The following is a 22,673-nucleotide window of genomic DNA, read 5'->3' as shown; positions in this document are numbered from 1 at the left end:
AAAATTATCTTTCCTTGTTGACACCGGGGCAACCCGGTCTTGCATAAGGGAAGGTAAATTTAAGATGTCAGGCGAAGCCATGAACACCCAAGGATTTTCTGGGGCTAAAGGATTGGTTCCTTTTACTGATAACGTTCCCTTATCTATCGGAGATTACGATCTGTCAGTTCCACTATTGTATTATAGTGCCTCACCAGTAAATATACTGGGGAGGGACATAATGAATAGGTTAAATATGACAATCTCCTTTACAGAGGATGGTATAATTTGCTCTACTCCAGGGATTAACATGCTAGCAGCACGACAGATTATGCAAGCATACTGTGGGCAGACAGCGATTAGGGCGGAACCAATAGATGGCGCGATATTCCAGTATGGGACAGACATGGCAATTGCATGGATGCCAGGGATAGAAGGTAAAATATGGAGGAGGCCAGCAGCTTACCTGTTCCGACCAGAAACACCTGTTAATGAACAGGAAGGAAAAGTGTTTGCAATAGACATTGAAAGCATTATTACAACAGCTGAGTATATTGCTGTGCACGCCCAAGACAAAGAAGGAAGAGCATGGAGGGCAGTGATTGCACTAGCAGAAGGATGTAGGTTGACCCAGGTGTCAGATGAGGAACTGTTTTCAGAAGAAAAAGAGGAGGGGGAAATGGTGTTCATGATGAGTGTAGAAATATGGTTACGAGTGGCTCACAAACATATAGCGCAGAAAATTGCTATGGCACTTGAGGCACCTGCATGCACCCCAGTCCCCTTCTTTAAGGAGGATATGGCAAAGGTGCCCAAATCATTATGGACCATTAGCCCTTATGACGTAGGATGCATTAAAAGCATAGGGGGTGTACGGATAAAATTGAAAAAAGGTGCAATACTACCAAGAGTAAAACAGTACCCATTGTCAAAAGAGGCAGATGAGGGCATATATGAAACTATAACGGCCCTTATAAACAATGGCATATTGGTCCCCTCAGAATCACCATGTAACACGGCTGTGTACCCAGTGCGCAAGGCTAAAGGGGGGTCTTGGCGCTTCATACAGGACCTAAGGCCCTTGAACAACATAGTGGAAGCAGAATATCCAGTAACAGCAAACCCGGCCACAATATTGTGTGGCATTCCAGCAGAGGCATCACGATTTACAGTAATAGATCTTAAAAATGCTTTTTTCTCAATACCACTACACCCCGACTCACAAGATCTAACAAGTTTCACTTACCGAAATACTAAATGGAAACATACCAGGTTACCACAAGGGTATTGTGAATCACCCTCAATTTTCAATAGAGTTATACAGATGGATTTGGGTAACGTTGAGGTGGAAAGCACAGTGTTACAATATGTGGATGACATAATAATTTGCAGTACAAATGAAAGTAAATGCAGAGAGGATTCTCTAAAAATGTTGACTATATTGGCTGAAAAAGGGTATAAAGTAGACATGGAAAAAATACAATACTGTCAGGAACAGGTACTGTACATTGGCCAACTGATATCCCAATATGGAAGAAATATTGCACCACAAAGAGCACAGGCCATATCAAGCACTCCCATGCCACAGACTGTGAGAGAACTGCAGCAATTTTTGGGGCTATGCAATTACTGTAGAGCATGGGTGTTTGATTACAGCTCATACATAGGACCCCTGCTTGAGGGGTTGAAGGAAGCAAATAAAGGGGAGAAAAGGCTGGGGTGGACTATGGAAATGAGGGAGGCATTTGACGAATTAAAGGACGCGATATCAACAGCTCCAGTACTGGCAACCCCAGACTATGAGCGACGATTTTTTATATTTTCACATTGCGACTCAGCAGTAATGAAAGCAGTATTGGCCCAAAAAACAAGCATGGGCTATAAACCAGTAGCATTTTATAGCGGTCACTTAGATCCCGTGATGTTAGGCCACTTCCCTTGCAAACAAGGCCTCGCTGCAGCTGCTTTTGCAGTAGAAAAGGCATCAGCAATAACCATGGGGTGTCCGACTACACTGTTTGTGGAACATGCATTATTTGCAATATTGAATAAACCCAAGTCCACACTAACGACACAAAGGGCATCAGGTTATGAGATCATTTTGTCTAGGGCTGAACTAGCGATTGTTAGATGTAGCACTGTTAACCCTGCAAGATTCCTAGCAGAAATAATTGAGGAGGGAGATTACGCCCACGACTGCACCCAACTAAATGAAATGTATTCATGTACTAGAAAAGTTGAAGAGAATGCACTAGAGGGAGGTGAGCTTTTGTTTATTGATGGGTCATCAACTATTGATCAAGGAGATGGGATAAGGAGAACTGGGGCAGCAGTGGTAAAAATGATGGAGGCTCCGGTGTGTGTGGCTATGAAATGTGTACAGTTACCACAGCATTACTCTGCTCAAGCCGCTGAACTAGTTGCACTAATATTGGCATTGAAAGAAAGTTTTAACAAACGTGTAACAATATATTCCGACAGTGCATATGTTACATCCACTGTCCACTCAGGGTTAACAAAATGGAGGAGAAGAGGGTTTAGGAGAGCTGACGGCACTCCAGTGCAACATGCCCTCTTGTTGGCTGAATTAATTGAAGTAATAAACGACCCCCAAGAGCTAGCCCTAGTAAAATGCACCGCACACACCAATGGTGAAGACCATGTCTCAAAAGGGAATGCAGCAGCAGACGCACATGCGAAATATGCTGCATACTTTGGTGAGATATGGGACCCCACAGACTCACAGAGAGGGAGAGGGAGGGGAATGGCTAGGGAGATGTTAATAAGAGAAGGGTATACCCATCTCCCAGCCACACAGATTATGGAATTACAAGCAGCAGCACCAATGGCCGAAAAGGAAATATGGGTAAAGAGAGGATGTACAATGTCACCAACCGACGCACTATGGCGCCAGAGTGGTACTGGGAAAGTTGTAATACCATTGGCACTTTTAAATACCGCCCTGAGTCAATTACATCATCCAGCCCATACAGGCAAGGAAATAATTGCAGCACGAATTAGAGATGATTGGTTCTGTCCCGAGTTAAATTCTCATGTTTCAAATTTTATCAGCAATTGTCTCACATGCCAACAGTTTACGGCCGGTCACACCCTAAAAGTGATAAGAGGTACCATACCCCGGCCAGAAGGACCCTTTCGGCACCTCCACATTGACTATGTTGATATGATCAACATATGTCAAGGTAATAGATACATGATTGTAGTAGTATGCCCCTTTTCTAGGTGGATTGAAGCAGGGCCCTGTTCACACCCAGATGCATTTAGAGCAGCCAAATTCATAGTAAGAGAGGTCTTCCCCAGGTGGGGAGTGTGCGAAGTATTAAGATCAGATAATGGCCCACATTTCGCAAACGAAATGTTCCAACATATCACAGCCCTGCTGAGCATAAAGCACAAATTTGCATGTGCATATCACCCACAGGCTAATGGCGTATGCGAACGCCTAAATGGCTTATTGAAGGAGGCAATTGCAAAGATACAACAAACAACAAAGAAAAGTTGGTTGTATTGCCTTCCGTTAGCATTGTTTGAGCTGAGGAACAGGCCAGGGTCCGACCACCACCTCACCCCACATGAGGTGGTTACTGGACGTCAAATGCGCCTTCCTCTAACGCCAACGTCAAGGGCATTCACTGACCACGAAAGTTCAGCGAATATACTAGGTGATGAAATGTATCAATATGTGTCATCTTTGATTACTAGTGTTGTGTTTGTGTCTCAACAGCTCGAGCGCACACGGGGCGGGTCCACCAGAGATAAAGAAGAAGGCGCCAGTACAGAATTAGAAAAAGAGAACTTGTGCAAAATTGCCAAAGGTGACCACGTGCTACTTCGTAATTTCAATAGAAGATGGAACGATAAAAGGTTCACCGGTCCACATCTGGTAGAAGACGTATCAACAAGAGCAGTAAAACTAAAGGATAAGCGTGCTTGGAACCACCTACATGATGTAAAGATTTACAAACTGCAGACCCGCCCCAGCGCCAACGACAGGTCCATTGGAACAACAGCAACAACATCCCTGACAGCGGAAGGAAGTTCTACCACAGATAACGACCCAATTGTTCCCTTACCTTCCCACTACCCAGACACCCCAGAGACGATAACTGACGAAGAAAGGGGTGATCACTGCACTACCCACCCCATGGTCACACGTTCAAAGAATAAAAATAATTACGCCATCCCCCCCCCAGGACAGTTGTAACATAAACTAAAAGAACTTGGTCGCACAAATACACATGTAAACACGTGAATGTTCTCTTTCTCTCTCGCACATACAGGAACTGCGTATTATTGTGTCGGGGGGAAATTCTGCCGGGGTCGGCCGGGCCGTCCGCAGACCTCCAGGCAGGGAGGCCCCAACTCCTCCCGTGTGTATCCCAGATAAGATGAGATAGAGTATGAGACGCACACAAGGAGCAAGGTGACTCTGCTGTTTATTAGACAAACGGCAGGGATGGGTCAAGGAGCGCACGCGTTCGTCCTGACACACACACAATTGTGGGGCTCGCAGGCCCTTTTTACTGTATTATGACGCGCTACTTGCGTCACTTCAGAAAGTTAACAAAAAACCTATCGCCACTCTTAATTGGATGTTCGAGTGGTAGGATTAGTATAGCACACATATAGAGAAAGATATTAGTGGATAAGGTGTAGTCAGGTGGTATATCTGGGTTGTCCCTACAATAAGATACATGAAAATTGTTACATGAAGGCTCCTGAGGATTGGCTAAATGTGCTGGCGTCAGTGATAAGAGCCCCAAGTTCTGATTGGTGCACCCGTGAGCTCCCCAGCATGGGACCACCGTCGTTCCCAGCTCTCGGTGTACCTGTAAGTTGCAACAATGTTTCACTATGGGTACATGCAGACAATGTGAGGACTTATTCATAGCTAGACGGGGTACCGTTCCCACCGTTGCAAATGTCCATTGAGCCTTTCAAGTGTATCTGCCAGTGTCTCGTAGCGAGGGATCCAGACGCCTCTGTTCTCCAGGGTTTGGCATCTCGTCAGGTTCGGCTTGATCACGTGGGGAGGGACCGTGAAAGAGGCATAATTCTGCACAATTAATATTGTTTTTCTACTGTGCGTCTGCTTTAATTTGTCGGTGTGACTTTAACGTTGGTGCGCGGAGTGCGAGATTGCAACATCGTGCCTTTGATGATTTGCTCTTGGAACGTGGGTTTGCAACATTGCGACCTTGGCTGGTTGCTTTGCCAAGCTCATTCTGTAGGATCAGCAACTGACTTTTGTCTTGTTGATGTCCACGGGAGCTCTTGTTTGAGGCCTACTTTGGCCCGGTGCATAAGTTGTTCGTTTGGTGCACAGGTGCTTTAGGTTATAGGAGCATGTAATTCCATAATCGGTATTGTCTTTATTATATTTCTCATCGTTGTACCTGGTTTCAAAGAGAAGCGTGAGCAAGCTAAATAAAAGTTCATGACGCGTCTTGCGTTTCTGCATTCTGAAAGCCTATATGAAAATAATAAAGATGCACGTCCGTGAATATGCCTGTCGCCTACGTCATAGCACTGAGTATATTCTTCGTGTAGGTTGGTGTGGGCTCTAACGACGTGTAGATTTTAGTCTAGTTGATCCGTGCCGCAGGTGTCGGCATGGCCAGTGCGGGCTGCTGGGCAGGCAGATGGACACATCCGTATGTTCCTGTACCAGGGTACCTGGTCGTCTGGTAAATGGGCAAACTCTTCTCGTGGCGGGTGTTTGGGTCGTGACCCTCTAGGCCAAGCGCGAGAGGTGAAGGACGGGAGCCTGGTTTTCCATTCTCCCACTTCAGTCCCCCCTCTGGTCGACTTGTCGACCACAAACATATCCTTCTCGTTATCTCCTCTTACTCGCCATATCTTGGTTATTCCTCCGAGATGTCCATAGTGGTTTACATGATCTTCAAATGACCAATACATATATTCACAGGTACCCCCAGGAGTACAATATACCCATCTTCCTATGTAGCTCCTGGGGTTTCTTGGGTTCTCGGTCTTTACTGACGGTGGGTCTAGATGGTTGGTAATTATTTGGGTGCGCAGCTTCTCCCTTTCCTGTATAATTACACCTGTATGCTGGCCGTCATCTGCTGGCATCAAGGGGTGCATTCCCACCATTTCCAGCAATTCGTCAGTATTGCGTGCCTTTCGTGCCTTCCAAAATCTAATTATGATCAGGGTAGCTCCAGCCAATATGGTGCAGCCCACTATTATTTTCAGTCCATCTGACAGCCAAGATGGCATCCATGACCATAATAGTGAAAACCAGCTCTCATCCTTGTTCACACCATTGCTTTCATCCGTCATTTTAGAGTGCATTTGGGCTAATTGTGAAACAGCTTCTGTCAGTGTACCATTGTCAGCATCATTGGCAGGTATGAACGTGCAGCATGATTGTCCTATTTTTGCACAAACTCCTCCTTCCATTGCTGTGAGAAGGTCCAATACATATCTGTTCTGTAGTGCTACCATCCTTACAGCTCGCAGCTCTTCTTTTATTGCGTTGAACCCATTTACTGTAGAATTGATGGTCATCATTAGTTCCCATCTAGTTATTTGGAGCCATTTTGCGTTTGCGTAAGCCTGTAATCCCGGGTGTATTATTGAGGAGAAGAACATTGCTGCTCTGCTGAATAGTCTGTGTTCTGGCGGTATTGATGTTAGTGCCGTTTCCGACCTTCCCCATAGGTAATTTCCTGTCAGCGGCTCTCCTTGTCTTTTTCTTCTATTTAGGACAGTGTCATTGCTGTTGGTCCTGTTCCTTTGCTCCTCCTGGAGTGGTGCAGATCTCTTTCTTCTCTTATCCCCCTCATTCATTCTGGGAAATTTCGCCACATCGACGTGCTTCTTAGGTACCACTAGTGATGGTACATTGACGTGTACCATTGTGCACACACCATTCCACAGGGGAGGCAGTGTATGGTATGCCTTTTCTCCACAGGCCCAATAATGATCCATTATTACTGCTGTTCCTGCTCCCCCCTCAGGTAACTCCGTCACACTTGCGCAATTGGTGTTATATCCTACGTCCACCTCTCCTTTATGTTGGTAACATACCTTGGGCGCAGTCAACGGTAGTATCGCTATTGGGTCTTCATCTTCTTCTACCCATGTGAGCATTGGTACATACTTGATCCACGTCGTCCAACATCGGTGATTGTGTGTCTCGATGGTTGAGATAGTTTCTTTTGTTACCATGTTGCTGCCAATCACTCCTATCTCCCAGCTGTTATCCAGATACACCTTTCCCGTTATCGTCAGTAGCGGCCTCTCCCAGCATCCTTGTTTACCCGGAATTTCAGTGGCGTACCAATCACATGGTAGATACTTCAGTGTTACTTTCTGTGTTTCTCCTTTTGCAGGGCCACTTGTTATATATTTGAATGCTTCAGCATGTAAACTGGTTTTGTGATAACTCAGGTAGGTCTTGAGGAAGTTGTTTTCATATGGGTATGAGTCTCGTGTTTTCCATGTCATGTGCACTACAGTTCCTTGAAATCTTCCTTTCGTCTGGAACAGTGCCAAGTATATTATGCACTGTGCTACCTTCTCATTTATTTCTGTAGCAACAAATGTTCGTGACGCACTCATGGCGTATGGTATTAATGAGCAGACGTAGCAGCTATCCTCAGTTGTCTGCTTACCAATGCGGGTCATGTGTTGGTACCATATATTGTTTGTGACGTGTGCTGAATCTTGTACATAATTATCAATACCTTTATTGTCTGAGTATGTGCTGCGTTTAACTCTACTTTTCTTTGGTGTAATGTTACTACTACCACCTGACGTAACACCTGTTGCAGCAAGGAACGGGGGTACATTAGGTTTGGGTGCAGCAACAAAATTGATAGCACAGCTATACTGCCATACAGAAGCAGCCACAAATCCGGTGATTATCAAAATCCCTATTATTTTTATTACAATTGCTAATCTCACCGGCATTTTGCTCTTACCTTGCTGCGGTCCTGGCAGCTTATTCTTGCGACGTTAAAGTTGCCCGCCTAAAAATTCTCAGAAATGCTCGTTTTAAATGTTAGTTTTGTTTTGTTTAAGCTCTCCCTATCAAATAGTCATTCAGTGCCCAGGCGAAGAGCTGCTCCCACGCTACTCTAAGTGATTGGTCTCTTAAGACCGGCAAGTATGGGCGGAGGTGGGGCATGTAATATTCTATGGCCAGGAGGAAGGCTGTGTAGTAAACACGTACCCTTCTTCTTTTTAGGTATGTTGGCCTTTTTATTTCGTATACAAATTGGTGTGACAATTCTTCTGGGTAGTTATCGTCTGGGAGTACCATCTACGCCTGGACAGTGGACTTTGTTAGTTATTTTTCTACTTAACAATACAATAATACGCAGTTCCTGTATGTGCGAGAGAGAAAGAGAACATTCACGTGTTTACATGTGTATTTGTGCGACCAAGTTCTTTTAGTTTATGTTACAACTGTCCTGGGGGGGGGATGGCGTAATTATTTTTATTCTTTGAACGTGTGACCATGGGGTGGGCAGTGCAGTGATCACCCCTTTCTTCGTCAGTTATCGTCTCTGGGGTATCTGGGTAGTGGGAAGGTAAGGGAACAATTGGGTCGTTGTCTGTGGTAGAACTTCCTTCCGCTGTCAGGGATGTTGTTGCTGTTGTTCCAATGGACCTGTCGTTGGCGCTGGGGCGGGTCTGCAGTTTGTATATCTTTACATCGTGTAGGTGGTTCCAAGCACGCTTATCCTTTAGTTTTACTGCTCTTGTTGATACGTCTTCTACCAGATGTGGACCGGTGAACCTTTTATCGTTCCATCTTCTATTGAAATTACGAAGTAGCACGTGGTCACCTTTGGCAATTTTGCACAAGTTCTCTTTTTCCAATTCTGTACTGGCGCCTTCTTCTTTATCTCTGGTGGACCCGCCCCGTGTGCGCTCGAGCTGTTGAGACACAAACACAACACTAGTAATCAAAGATGACACATATTGATACATTTCATCACCTAGTATATTCGCTGAACTTTCGTGGTCAGTGAATGCCCTTGACGTTGGCGTTAGAGGAAGGCGCATTTGACGTCCAGTAACCACCTCATGTGGAGTGAGGTGGTGGTCGGACCCTGGCCTGTTCCTCAGCTCAAACAATGCTAGCGGAAGACAATACAACCAACTTTTCTTTGTTGTTTGTTGTATCTTTGCAATTGCCTCCTTCAATAATCCATTTAGGCGTTCACATACGCCATTAGCCTGTGGGTGATATGCACATGCAAATTTGTGCTTTATGCTCAGCAGGGCTGTGATATGTTGGAACATTTCGTTTGCGAAATGTGGGCCATTATCTGATCTTAATACTTCGCACACTCCCCACCTGGGGAAGACCTCTCTTACTATGAATTTGGCTGCTCTAAATGCATCTGGGTGTGAACAGGGCCCTGCTTCAATCCACCTAGAAAATGGGCATACTACTACAATCATGTATCTATTACCTTGACATATGTTGATCATATCAACATAGTCAATGTGGAGGTGCCGAAAGGGTCCTTCTGGCCGGGGTATGGTACCTCTTATTACTTTTAGGGTGTGACCGGCCGTAAACTGTTGGCATGTGAGACAATTGCTGATAAAATTTGAAACATGAGAATTTAACTCGGGACAGAACCAATCATCTCTAATTCGTGCTGCAATTATTTCCTTGCCTGTATGGGCTGGGTGATGTAATTGGCTCAGGGCGGTATTTAAAAGTGCCAATGGTATTACAACTTTCCCAGTACCACTCTGGCGCCATAGTGCGTCGGTTGGTGACATTGTACATCCTCTTTTTACCCATATTTCCTTTTCGGCCATTGGTGCTGCTGCTTGTAATTCCATAATCTGTGTGGCTGGGAGATGGGTATACCCTTCTCTTATTAACATCTCCCTAGCCATTCCCCTCCCTCTCCCTCTCTGAGAGTCTGTGGGGTCCCATATCTCACCAAAGTATGCAGCATATTTCGCATGTGCGTCTGCTGCTGCATTCCCTTTTGAGACATGGTCTTCACCATTGGTGTGTGCGGTGCATTTTACTAGGGCTAGCTCTTGGGGGTCGTTTATTACTTCAATTAATTCAGCCAACAAGAGGGCGTGTTGCACTGGAGTGCCGTCAGCTCTCCTAAACCCTCTTCTCCTCCATTTTGTTAACCCTGAGTGGACAGTGGATGTAACATATGCACTGTCGGAATATATTGTTACACGTTTGTTAAAACTTTCTTTCAATGCCAATATTAGTGCAACTAGTTCAGCGGCTTGAGCAGAGTAATGCTGTGGTAACTGTACACATTTCATAGCCACACACACCGGAGCCTCCATCATTTTTACCACTGCTGCCCCAGTTCTCCTTATCCCATCTCCTTGATCAATAGTTGATGACCCATCAATAAACAAAAGCTCACCTCCCTCTAGTGCATTCTCTTCAACTTTTCTAGTACATGAATACATTTCATTTAGTTGGGTGCAGTCATGGGCGTAATCTCCCTCCTCAATTATTTCTGCTAGAAATCTTGCAGGGTTAACAGTGCTACATCTAACAATCGCTAGTTCAGCCCTAGACAAAATGATCTCATAACCTGAAGCCCTTTGTGTCGTTAGTGTGGACTTGGGTTTATTCAATATTGCAAATAATGCATGTTCCACAAACAGTGTAGTTGGACACCCCATGGTTATTGCTGATGCCTTTTCTACTGCAAAAGCAGCTGCAGCGAGGCCTTGTTCGCAAGGGAAGTGGCCTAACATCACGGGATCTAAGTGACCGCTATAAAACGCTACTGGTTTATAGCCCATGCTTGTTTTTTGGGCCAATACTGCTTTCATTACTGCTGAGTCGCAATGTGAAAATATAAAAAATCGTCGCTCATAGTCTGGGGTTGCCAGTACTGGAGCTGTTGATATCGCGTTCTTTAATTCGTCAAATGCCTCCCTCATTTCCATAGTCCACCCCAACCTTTTCTCCCCTTTATTTGCTTCCTTCAACCCCTCAAGCAGGGGTCCTATGTATGAGCTGTAATCAAACACCCATGCTCTACAGTAATTACATAGCCCCAAAAATTGCTGCAGTTCTCTCACAGTCTGTGGTATGGGAGTGCTTGATATGGCCTGTGCTCTTTGTGGTGCAATATTTCTTCCATGTTGGGATATCAGTTGGCCAATGTACAGTACCTGTTCCTGACAGTATTGTATTTTTTCCATGTCTACTTTATACCCTTTTTCAGCCAATATAGTCAACATTTTTAGAGAATCCTCTCTGCATTTACTTTCATTTGTACTGCAAATTATTATGTCATCCACATATTGTAACACTGTGCTTTCCACCTCAACGTTACCCAAATCCATCTGTATAACTCTATTGAAAATTGAGGGTGATTCACAATACCCTTGTGGTAACCTGGTATGTTTCCATTTAGTATTTCGGTAAGTGAAACTTGTTAGATCTTGTGAGTCGGGGTGTAGTGGTATTGAGAAAAAAGCATTCTTAAGATCTATTACTGTAAATCGTGATGCCTCTGCTGGAATGCCACACAATATTGTGGCCGGGTTTGCTGTTACTGGATATTCTGCTTCCACTATGTTGTTCAAGGGCCTTAGGTCCTGTATGAAGCGCCAAGACCCCCCTTTAGCCTTGCGCACTGGGTACACAGCCGTGTTACATGGTGATTCTGAGGGGACCAATATGCCATTGTTTATAAGGGCCGTTATAGTTTCATATATGCCCTCATCTGCCTCTTTTGACAATGGGTACTGTTTTACTCTTGGTAGTATTGCACCTTTTTTCAATTTTATCCGTACACCCCCTATGCTTTTAATGCATCCTACGTCATAAGGGCTAATGGTCCATAATGATTTGGGCACTTTTGCCATATCCTCCTTAAAGAAGGGGACTGGGGTGCATGCAGGTGCCTCAAGTGCCATAGCAATTTTCTGCGCTATATGTTTGTGAGCCACTCGTAACCATATTTCTACACTCATCATGAACACCATTTCCCCCTCCTCTTTTTCTTCTGAAAACAGTTCCTCATCTGACACCTGGGTCAACCTACATCCTTCTGCTAGTGCAATCACTGCCCTCCATGCTCTTCCTTCTTTGTCTTGGGCGTGCACAGCAATATACTCAGCTGTTGTAATAATGCTTTCAATGTCTATTGCAAACACTTTTCCTTCCTGTTCATTAACAGGTGTTTCTGGTCGGAACAGGTAAGCTGCTGGCCTCCTCCATATTTTACCTTCTATCCCTTGCATCCATACAATTGCCATGTCTGTCCCATACTGGAATATCGCGCCATCTATTGGTTCCGCCCTAATCGCTGTCTGCCCACAGTATGCTTGCATAATCTGTCGCGCTGCTAGCATGTTAATCCCAGGAGTAGAGCAAATTATACCATCCTCTGTAAAGGAGATTGTCATATTTAACCTATTCATTATGTCCCTCCCCAGTATATTTACTGGTGAGGCACTATAATACAATAGTGGAACTGACAGATCGTAATCTCTGATAGATAAGGGAACGTTATCAGTAAAAGGAACCAATCCTTTAGCCCCAGAAAATCCTTGGGTGTTCATGGCTTCGCCTGACATCTTAAATTTGCCTTCCCTTATGCAAGACCGGGTTGCCCCGGTGTCAACAAGGAAAGATAATTTTTTGTCACCTATCGTTACCTCTATGCGTGGCTCCTCCGCACTATTAGGTGTTATTGACAGGATGGGACACACCAAGGCCGTCTGTGGGCTGTCCTATTGGGGGTACAATGATTGGCCATTTCCTGTGTAAGGGTTGTGTCCCAATACTGTCACCCTACCCAATTGTGTTTGTTCATTTTGGGGTTGTTGTGTTGTCACTATTTGTTGTTGTGGCAGTGGCTGTTGTTGTGTTAATTGCTGTTGCTGCAGTGGCTGTTGTTGTGTTAATTGCTGTTGCTGCAGTGGCTGTTGTTGTGTTAATTGCTGTTGCTGCAGTGGCTGTTGTTGTGTTAATTGTTGTTGCTGCATGCCCTGCTGTTCTTGCGATGGCCTAGGTTGTGCCTGCTCATTCCATGCTGGTGTCCCTGGCCTGACCCTACACGTGCGTGACATGTGTCCTAGTATTCCACAACTCCAACACACGGGTGGTTCTCTGTTTTGCCATGGAAAGCTCCCTGTGTTGTCCTGGTATACCTGTTGCCCTGTGGGGTATGAACTTCCAACTCCCCCCACCTGCTGTTGGGTATTATATCCGTATCCTCTCCCTCTCATAAATCCACCTCTCCCTCTGTTATACCCATAATACCCAGCTCCTTGCATCTGGTACCCTCCTCCCACGTTTTGTGCTTGTAATTGTAGTGGCGGCATTTGCTGTATTATACTTTGTCGAGGTGCTATTAGAGCTGGGTCTTGTGCAGCCACTATTTGCGTGGGGCTTTGGGCCACTGTTGTGGGTGCAGTTATTAGTGCCCCCTCCATTGTATATTTAGTTAATTTTTTCTGTACTAGTTTGGCCTCTTCTGTTTTCCTGTCCTCTTCCTTTTGTTTCATTTTTCCTTGCCATATCCTGCAGTGATGTACTATTGTCAGCTGTATTTCAGGCCATGGTTTTACTTCCATTCCCACTACTTTCTTTAGTTGTTTCTGTACTCCTTCTGGGAGCCCCTGTACTAGTATATGATAAAATATGGCTGGTGTTTTATCCCATTGTTCTCTCGTTTCCATGCGCCACTTTTCTTGAATATCCTGTATATAATCAACGGGATCTTCATTCTCACGCATCTTACGGGAAGTGATTGCTCCTATATCTGATGTGTCTTGGTACTGTACTCTCAGTGCCTGCCATAGCGCATGTCTGCAGTTTGCAAATGGCGCCCCATCATGCGATGTGTTTGTTATTGTTATCCCATGGAATCCCGCTCTCTTCCAAATGTCGTCTGCTCTATCTCCTAATATTGATATTAACAGGCCTTTCACATCTCCTACTGCTAGTTTCTGCCCTGCGGTGTGTTTTTCCATTTCATATATCCACTTACCCGCACCTCCACTTAGTGATGGGAGCCTACATTTTATATTTTCCTTATCCGTATGCTTCCATGGTACATACTGCGGTCTAACCCCTCCTCTCTCTAACAGTGGCATTAAGTTGTGTCCTATATCACCCTTTATGTTCCATAATATTGAGTCTTCACACCCCTCCTCCTCCCCTATTTCCCTTACCACATCAAATTCTTCCTTGCTACCCCTCCTCCTACCTACCTCTCCTTCCCTTCCCCTTTTTTCGTCATCCTCTGTGCTTAATATGGGTATGCTTATCTGTCTGTCTTGCCTGCGGCTAGGGAGGTCTCTAAGCCGGCACGCATAAGGAGTCACTTCGTCCATGAATGGCGCAAGCTTTATTTTGCGCAGCGTGCATGTGGTCGTTGAACATGTAGGGTGCGATGGGGGAGGGCGTGATGGAGATGGCGATGGTGTGGTTTCATGGGTTTGTTTTTCCACTAGTTTTTGCACCCTCTCCTCACCTTGTTCCAGCTCCTCCCTTCTCTTACGGATCCATGGCGAGTCTATATTGGTTCTAGTGAGGTACAGCTTATCTAAGCTTTCCCTTTCACTCTTTCTTCCTACCCTTTCTACTCCTTCTTCCTCCTCACTGCAAAAATCATTCATAGATGTTATCCCCCACTCTGTTCTTTTCCCCTTTACTGTTACTGTTTCTAAGTCTATTCGCTCCATTTCTCCTCTTCCTTTGTTATCAACTGTTCCCCCGGGTGTTGATGTTGTCGCTACTTCTCTACTTCTATATACATCCCCCCATTTTTCACTCTCCTTATTTCTCCCTCCTCTTTCCCCATCACTCCTCTCCTCCATTTCCCTACTATTTTCCTCCCTTTTCCTTTTTAATTCCTCCATCATTTCGTTGCTCATCTGTTCCAATATTCTTTCATCTTCTTTCTTTCTTTCCCATTTCACCCTTTCTCTTTCTATTGCTTTCTCTTCTTCATATTTCTTAGCTGCCTCTGATACTACCCTCCTCCTCCATAATTCCAATTCCCTTTCCTTTTCCTCTTCTTCCTTCTTTTTTTCTCTCAATACTACTCTTGACACCCTTTCTGCTGCTGCTCTTACCCTTCCATCTTCTATCCTTTGCTCCTCATTTTGTTCCCTTAATTTGTCCAATTCGTTTTTACCCTCTTTCCTTTTCCTCACTCTCTCCTTTTCCCCCCTCTCAAGCTGTGTTAGTAATTCATTCTGCTCATCCCTTAGTTTTGCCAATTTTTCCTCCAAAATCTCTTCTCTTTGTGTTAGTAGCTCCTCCCCCTTCATCTCACTCTCCCTTCTACTATCCTCGCCTGTTCTCTTTACAACCTCCCTTTCTTCTCCCGTTAGTGAACCCCGTAATTTTAATAATATCTGTGCAGCTACCCACTCATCATGTCCTATCTCTACAATCTGTTCTTCTCCATTCCTCCCCTCCCCCACTATCTTCCTGTGAGCCACATATGGTGGAGGGCTGTAAGCCGGGTTCGAGTATCCTTCAGCCGCCCTTAACTGTCCTTCCATTTCTCCTAGTTCTCTTAAAGGGTACAACCCTTCTCTCTCAGTTTTCACTCCCGGTGTTATGGGTATCTCGTTGCTCGGTTCCTTTTTTATGTCTTTTAAGGTGTCAATCTTTTCTCTTCCCTCTCCTTCGTTTTCCTCGTTCTTTTTCCTTTCACACCCCTTTCCCCCATCCGTTCCCTCCTTTATAATCTCCTTTACTTCCGGTGTTTCTCCCACAGAGAACATTCCATTTGGTCCTGGTCGGGATCCCTGGAACATCCTCCATAAGTTAAACACCTCCATATGGCTCGCCAACTTCTTCCCCTTGTATGTATTATGCAGATGGTTTAGCAATGAATGTTGGGCATAAGGATCGAAACTACCATTAGGCGGCCATGGTGTTAACATTTTGTTATCCGTCCCCTGGGTCCACTCTATGCTGTACTTAATTAATTTCTCCCTATGGGGTGGCAGTGTTGTGCATATGTGTTGTAGTGGGGTAGTGAGGGTGTTCCCCCACCCTCCTGGCCCTTTCCCAGATGACATACTTGTGCCCTACTTGTTACTCCTCCCTTCGTTATCAGTTTACAATTTACGACCTTATATTGTTTACCTGGCCCCGTAAGTGTGGGGACTTACGACAATCCTTTAAAAAGTATGCAATAATAGTAAAAAAAAAAATAATAATAAAAAAAAAACAAGAAATAATAAAACACAAATATATATATATATGTATAATTTTGTATTGTATATTCCTTCCCCTATGGCCCCCTGCGGCCGAAGCGCACGCAGCCCCCTGTGGCTGCGTACCCCTTACGACGATCTTATACAGTCGTCCTTATTCCTCGTTCTCCTCCCCCTTTTACATTTGCCGTGGCTGGCGTTCTCCGTGCTCAGCCACGCCCCTCTCCCCTTCTCCTCTTCCAATCCACTCGTTTATTGTTTATCTTCTTATCCACTCCCTCATCATTTTTCTCTTCCCCACCGCCTTCAAAACTCAATCTTCCTTGTGCTCGTGATATCCTATAAAATCCCTACTGGTGACGTCACCGATGTCTCTACGCTACTAGTACAATCTCATCATTAGTTTCAAAATACACTTGCAATTTATCCCCACTAACCCTACAGCTGTCTTCCTGTCTCTCCTGGAACAAGGTAATCTCATCAATAATATAATTGGACTGCACACGCTGCGTCGCCTCGCGTGTGATACGCCCCTCAACAGGAGGGCTTAACCAGCCAACTATCTTCCGTATTTGGCAACTATGCAACTAGCTACCCCCTACAGGGAAACGTCATCTACCTATCGAGTTTCTTGCTCGAACAATAGGAAACCTCATCTACCTATCGAGTTTCTTGCTCGACCAATAGGAAACCTCATCTACCTATCGAGTTTCTTGCTCGAACAATAGGGAACCTCATCTACTCATTGATCAATAAATGCCAAATCGTAGGAAACCACACACGCCCACCCCTACACGTTAGTCGCGATTTAGGCCAATCAGTGTCTACGAGCGACCACACGTGATGTTTTCGTGCTCCGCCCCCCTCTTTCACGTCACTGCTCTCGCACTCTTTTCACTCTCTTTCATTCCATTGCCAACACTATATTGTCAACCCTTCGCCGCGCACCTGTGCAACACCTCCCTTATTTAATTCCTCCCCCCTCCCTCACAATTTCGCATTGCTCGTTGTGTGTGCCATGCTCACCAAGTTCTCTCGATGCAGGGCCGCTCGACTGCGTGCACCCCTCCAAGCGGCTCGCCACCTCCCCTCGTCTGGACCACGTCTGGACACTCGCCAACCGCGGGCGGGATACTTCTCAACCGGCTCCCGAGGGCCAATATCCGGATTGCGCTGTCCGGTCTTCTCGCAGCTCCGCGATGGTCCTGTAGTCCTCAGAAGGGGGCAACGGCAGAGGGGGCCGCGCCGCCGGGCCTCCTCGCAACGGGAGTGCCTGGAAAAAGTAAAAATAAAAGTCGATCTTAAACAGATCTCAGCAGTGCCTCCAACTTGTCGGGGGGAAATTCTGCCGGGGTCGGCCGGGCCGTCCGCAGACCTCCAGGCAGGGAGGCCCCAACTCCTCCCGTGTGTATCCCAGATAAGATGAGATAGAGTATGAGACGCACACAAGGAGCAAGGTGACTCTGCTGTTTATTAGACAAACGGCAGGGATGGGTCAAGGAGCGCACGCGTTCGTCCTGACACACACACAATTGTGGGGCTCGCAGGCCCTTTTTACTGTATTATGACGCGCTACTTGCGTCACTTCAGAAAGTTAACAAAAAACCTATCGCCACTCTTAATTGGATGTTCGAGTGGTAGGATTAGTATAGCACACATATAGAGAAAGATATTAGTGGATAAGGTGTAGTCAGGTGGTATATCTGGGTTGTCCCTACAATAAGATACATGAAAATTGTTACATGAAGGCTCCTGAGGATTGGCTAAATGTGCTGGCGTCAGTGATAAGAGCCCCAAGTTCTGATTGGTGCACCCGTGAGCTCCCCAGCCTGGGACCACCGTCGTTCCCAGCTCTCGGTGTACCTGTAAGTTGCAACAATGTTTCACTATGGGTACATGCAGACAATGTGAGGACTTATTCATAGCTAGACGGGGTACCGTTCCCACCGTTGCAAATGTCCATTGAGCCTTTCAAGTGTATCTGCCAGTGTCTCGTAGCGAGGGATCCAGACGCCTCTGTTCTCCAGGGTTTGGCATCTCGTCAGGTTCGGCTTGATCACGTGGGGATGGACCGTGAAAGAGGCATAATTCTGCACAATTAATATTGTTTTTCTACTGTGCGTCTGCTTTAATTTGTCGGTGTGACTTTAACGTTGGTGCGCGGAGTGCGAGATTGCAACATCGTGCCTTTGATGATTTGCTCTTGGAACGTGGGTTTGCAACATTGCGACCTTGGCTGGTTGCTTTGCCAAGCTCATTCTGTAGGATCAGCAACTGACTTTTGTCTTGTTGATGTCCACGGGAGCTCTTGTTTGAGGCCTACTTTGGCCCGGTGCATAAGTTGTTCGTTTGGTGCACAGGTGCTTTAGGTTATAGGAGCATGTAATTCCATAATCGGTATTGTCTTTATTATATTTCTCATCGTTGTACCTGGTTTCAAAGAGAAGCGTGAGCAAGCTAAATAAAAGTTCATGACGCGTCTTGCGTTTCTGCATTCTGAAAGCCTATATGAAAATAATAAAGATGCACGTCCGTGAATATGCCTGTCGCCTACGTCATAGCACTGAGTATATTCTTCGTGTAGGTTGGTGTGGGCTCTAACGACGTGTAGATTTTAGTCTAGTTGATCCGTGCCGCAGGTGTCGGCATGGCCAGTGCGGGCTGCTGGGCAGGCAGATGGACACATCCGTATGTTCCTGTACCAGGGTACCTGGTCGTCTGGTAAATGGGCAAACTCTTCTCGTGGCGGGTGTTTGGGTCGTGACCCTCTAGGCCAAGCGCGAGAGGTGAAGGACGGGAGCCTGGTTTTCCATTCTCCCACTTCAATTGTATTGTTAAGTAGAAAGATAACTAACAAAGTCCACTGTCCAGGCGTAGATGGTACTCCCAGACGATAACTACCCAGAAGAATTGTCACACCAATTTGTATACGAAATAAAAAGGCCAACATACCTAAAAAGAAGAAGGGTACATGTTTACTACACAGCCTTCCTCCTGGCCATAGAATATTACATGCCCCACCTCCGCCCATACTTGCCGGTCTTAAGAGACCAATCACTTAGAGTAGCGTGGGAGCAGCTCTTCGCCTGGGCACTGAATGACTATTTGATAGGGAGAGCTTAAACAAAACAAAACTAACATTTAAAACGAGCATTTCTGAGAATTTTTAGGCGGGCAACTTTAACGTCGCAAGAATAAGCTGCCAGGACTGCAGCAAGGTAAGAGCAAAATGCCGGTGAGATTAGCAATTGTAATAAAAATAATAGGGATTTTGATAATCACCGGATTTGTGGCTGCTTCTGTATGGCAGTATAGCTGTGCTATTAATTTTGTTGCTGCACCCAAACCTAATGTACCCCCGTTCCTTGCTGCAACAGGTGTTACGTCAGGTGGTAGTAGTAACATTACACCAAAGAAAAATAGAGTTAAACGCAGCACATACTCAGACAATAAAGGTATTGATAATTATGTACAAGATTCAGCACACGTCACAAACAATATATGGTACCAACACATGACCCGCATTGGTAAGCAGACAACTGAGGATAGCTGCTACGTCTGCTCATTAATACCATACGCCATGAGTGCGTCACGAACATTTGTTGCTACAGAAATAAATGAGAAGGTAGCACAGTGCATAATATACTTGGCACTGTTCCAGACGAAAGGAAGATTTCAAGGAACTGTAGTGCACATGACATGGAAAACACGAGACTCATACCCATATGAAAACAACTTCCTCAAGACCTACTTGAGTTATCACAAGACCAGTTTACATGCTGAAGCATTCAAATATATAACAAGTGGCCCTGCAAAAGGAGAAACACAGAAAGTAACACTGAAGTATCTACCATGTGATTGGTACGCCACTGAAATTCCGGGTAAACAAGGATGCTGGGAGAGGCCGCTACTGACGATAACGGGAAAGGTGTATCTGGATAACAGCTGGGAGATAGGAGTGATTGGCAGCAACATGGTAACAAAAGAAACTATCTCAACCATCGAGACACACAATCACCGATGTTGGACGACGTGGATCAAGTATGTACCAATGCTCACATGGGTAGAAGAAGATGAAGACCCAATAACGATACTACCGTTGACTGCGCCCAAGGTATGTTACCAACATAAAGGAGAGGTGGACGTAGGATATAACACCAATTGCGCAAGTGTGACGGAGTTACCTGAGGGGGGAGCAGGAACAGCAGTAATAATGGATCATTATTGGGCCTGTGGAGAAAAGGCATACCATACACTGCCTCCCCTGTGGAATGGTGTGTGCACAATGGTACACGTCAATGTACCATCACTAGTGGTACCTAAGAAGCACGTCGATGTGGCGAAATTTCCCAGAATGAATGAGGGGGATAAGAGAAGAAAGAGATCTGCACCACTCCAGGAGGAGCAAAGGAACAGGACCAACAGCAATGACACTGTCCTAAATAGAAGAAAAAGACAAGGAGAGCCGCTGACAGGAAATTACCTATGGGGAAGGTCGGAAACGGCACTAACATCAATACCGCCAGAACACAGACTATTCAGCAGAGCAGCAATGTTCTTCTCCTCAATAATACACCCGGGATTACAGGCTTACGCAAACGCAAAATGGCTCCAAATAACTAGATGGGAACTAATGATGACCATCAATTCTACAGTAAATGGGTTCAACGCAATAAAAGAAGAGCTGCGAGCTGTAAGGATGGTAGCACTACAGAACAGATATGTATTGGACCTTCTCACAGCAATGGAAGGAGGAGTTTGTGCAAAGATAGGACAATCATGCTGCACGTTCATACCTGCCAATGATGCTGACAATGGTACACTGACAGAAGCAGTTTCACAATTAGCCCAAATGCACTCTAAAATGACGGATGAAAGCAATGGTGTGAACAAGGATGAGAGCTGGTTTTCACTATTATGGTCATGGATGCCATCTTGGCTGTCAGATGGACTGAAAATAATAGTGGGCTGCACCATATTGGCTGGAGCTACCCTGATCATAATTAGATTTTGGAAGGCACGAAAGGCACGCAATACTGACGAATTGCTGGAAATGGTGGGAATGCACCCCTTGATGCCAGCAGATGACGGCCAGCATACAGGTGTAATTATACAGGAAAGAGAGAAGCTGCGCACCCAAATAATTACCAACCATCTAGACCCACCGTCAGTAAAGACCGAGAACCCAAGAAACCCCAGGAGCTACATAGGAAGATGGGTATATTGTACTCCTGGGGGTACCTGTGAATATATGTATTGGTCATTTGAAGATCATGTAAACCACTATGGACATCTCGGAGGAATAACCAAGATATGGCGAGTAAGAGGAGATAATGAGAAGGATATGTTTGTGGTCGACAAGTCGACCAGAGGGGGGACTGAAGTGGGAGAATGGAAAACCAGGCTCCCGTCCTTCACCTCTCGCGCTTGGCCTAGAGGGTCACGACCCAAACACCCGCCACGAGAAGAGTTTGCCCATTTACCAGACGACCAGGTACCCTGGTACAGGAACATACGGATGTGTCCATCTGCTTGCCCAGCAGCCCGCACTGGCCATGCCGACACCTGCGGCACGGATCAACTAGACTAAAATCTACACGTCGTTAGAGATGCCATGACGACCTAGACAACGGGAAGCACATCTGTACAAATATACACACTGGACATTCCCACACCAACCTACACGAAGAATATACTCAGTGCTATGACGTAGGCGACAGGCATATTCACGGACGTGCATCTTTATTATTTTCATATAGGCTTTCAGAATGCAGAAACGCAAGATGCGTCATGAACTTGTATTAGCTTGCTCGCGCTTCTCTTTGAACCAGGTACAACGATGAGAAATATAATAAAGACAATACCGATTATGGAATTATATGCTCCTATAACCTAAAGCACCTGTGCACCAAACGAACAACTTATGCACCGGGCCAAAGTAGGCCTCAAACAAGAGCTCCCGTGGACATCAACAAGACAAAAGTCAGTTGCTGATCCTACAGAATGAGCTTGGCAAAGCAACCAGCCAAGGTCGCAATGTTGCAAACCCACGTTCCAAGAGCAAATCATCAAAGGCACGATGTTGCAATCTCGCACTCCGCGCACCAACGTTAAAGTCACACCGACAAATTAAACCAGACGCACAGTAGAAAAACAATATTAATTGTGCAGAATTATGCCTCTTTCACGGTCCCTCCCCACGTGATCAAGCCGAACCTGACGAGATGCCAAACCGTGGAGAACAGAGGCGTCTGGATCCCTCGCTACGAGACACTGGCAGATACACTTGAAAGGCTCAATGGACATCTGCAACAGTGGGAACGGTACCCCGTCTAGCTATGAATAAGTCCTCACATTGTCTGCATGTACCCATAGTGAAACATTGTTGCAACTTACAGGTACACCGAGAGCTGGGAACGACGGTGGTCCCAGGTTGGGAAGCTCACGGGTGCACCAATCAGAACTTGGGGCTCTTATCACTGACGCCAGCACAT

Source organism: Ambystoma mexicanum, chromosome 3q (genome assembly GCF_040938575.1).
Source record: "Ambystoma mexicanum isolate Mex_15411 chromosome 3q, UKY_AmexF1_1, whole genome shotgun sequence".
Lineage (NCBI taxonomy): Eukaryota > Metazoa > Chordata > Amphibia > Caudata > Ambystomatidae > Ambystoma > Ambystoma mexicanum.
The sequence above is the reverse complement of the archived record's forward strand: the minus strand, read 5'-3'. Positions refer to the sequence as shown.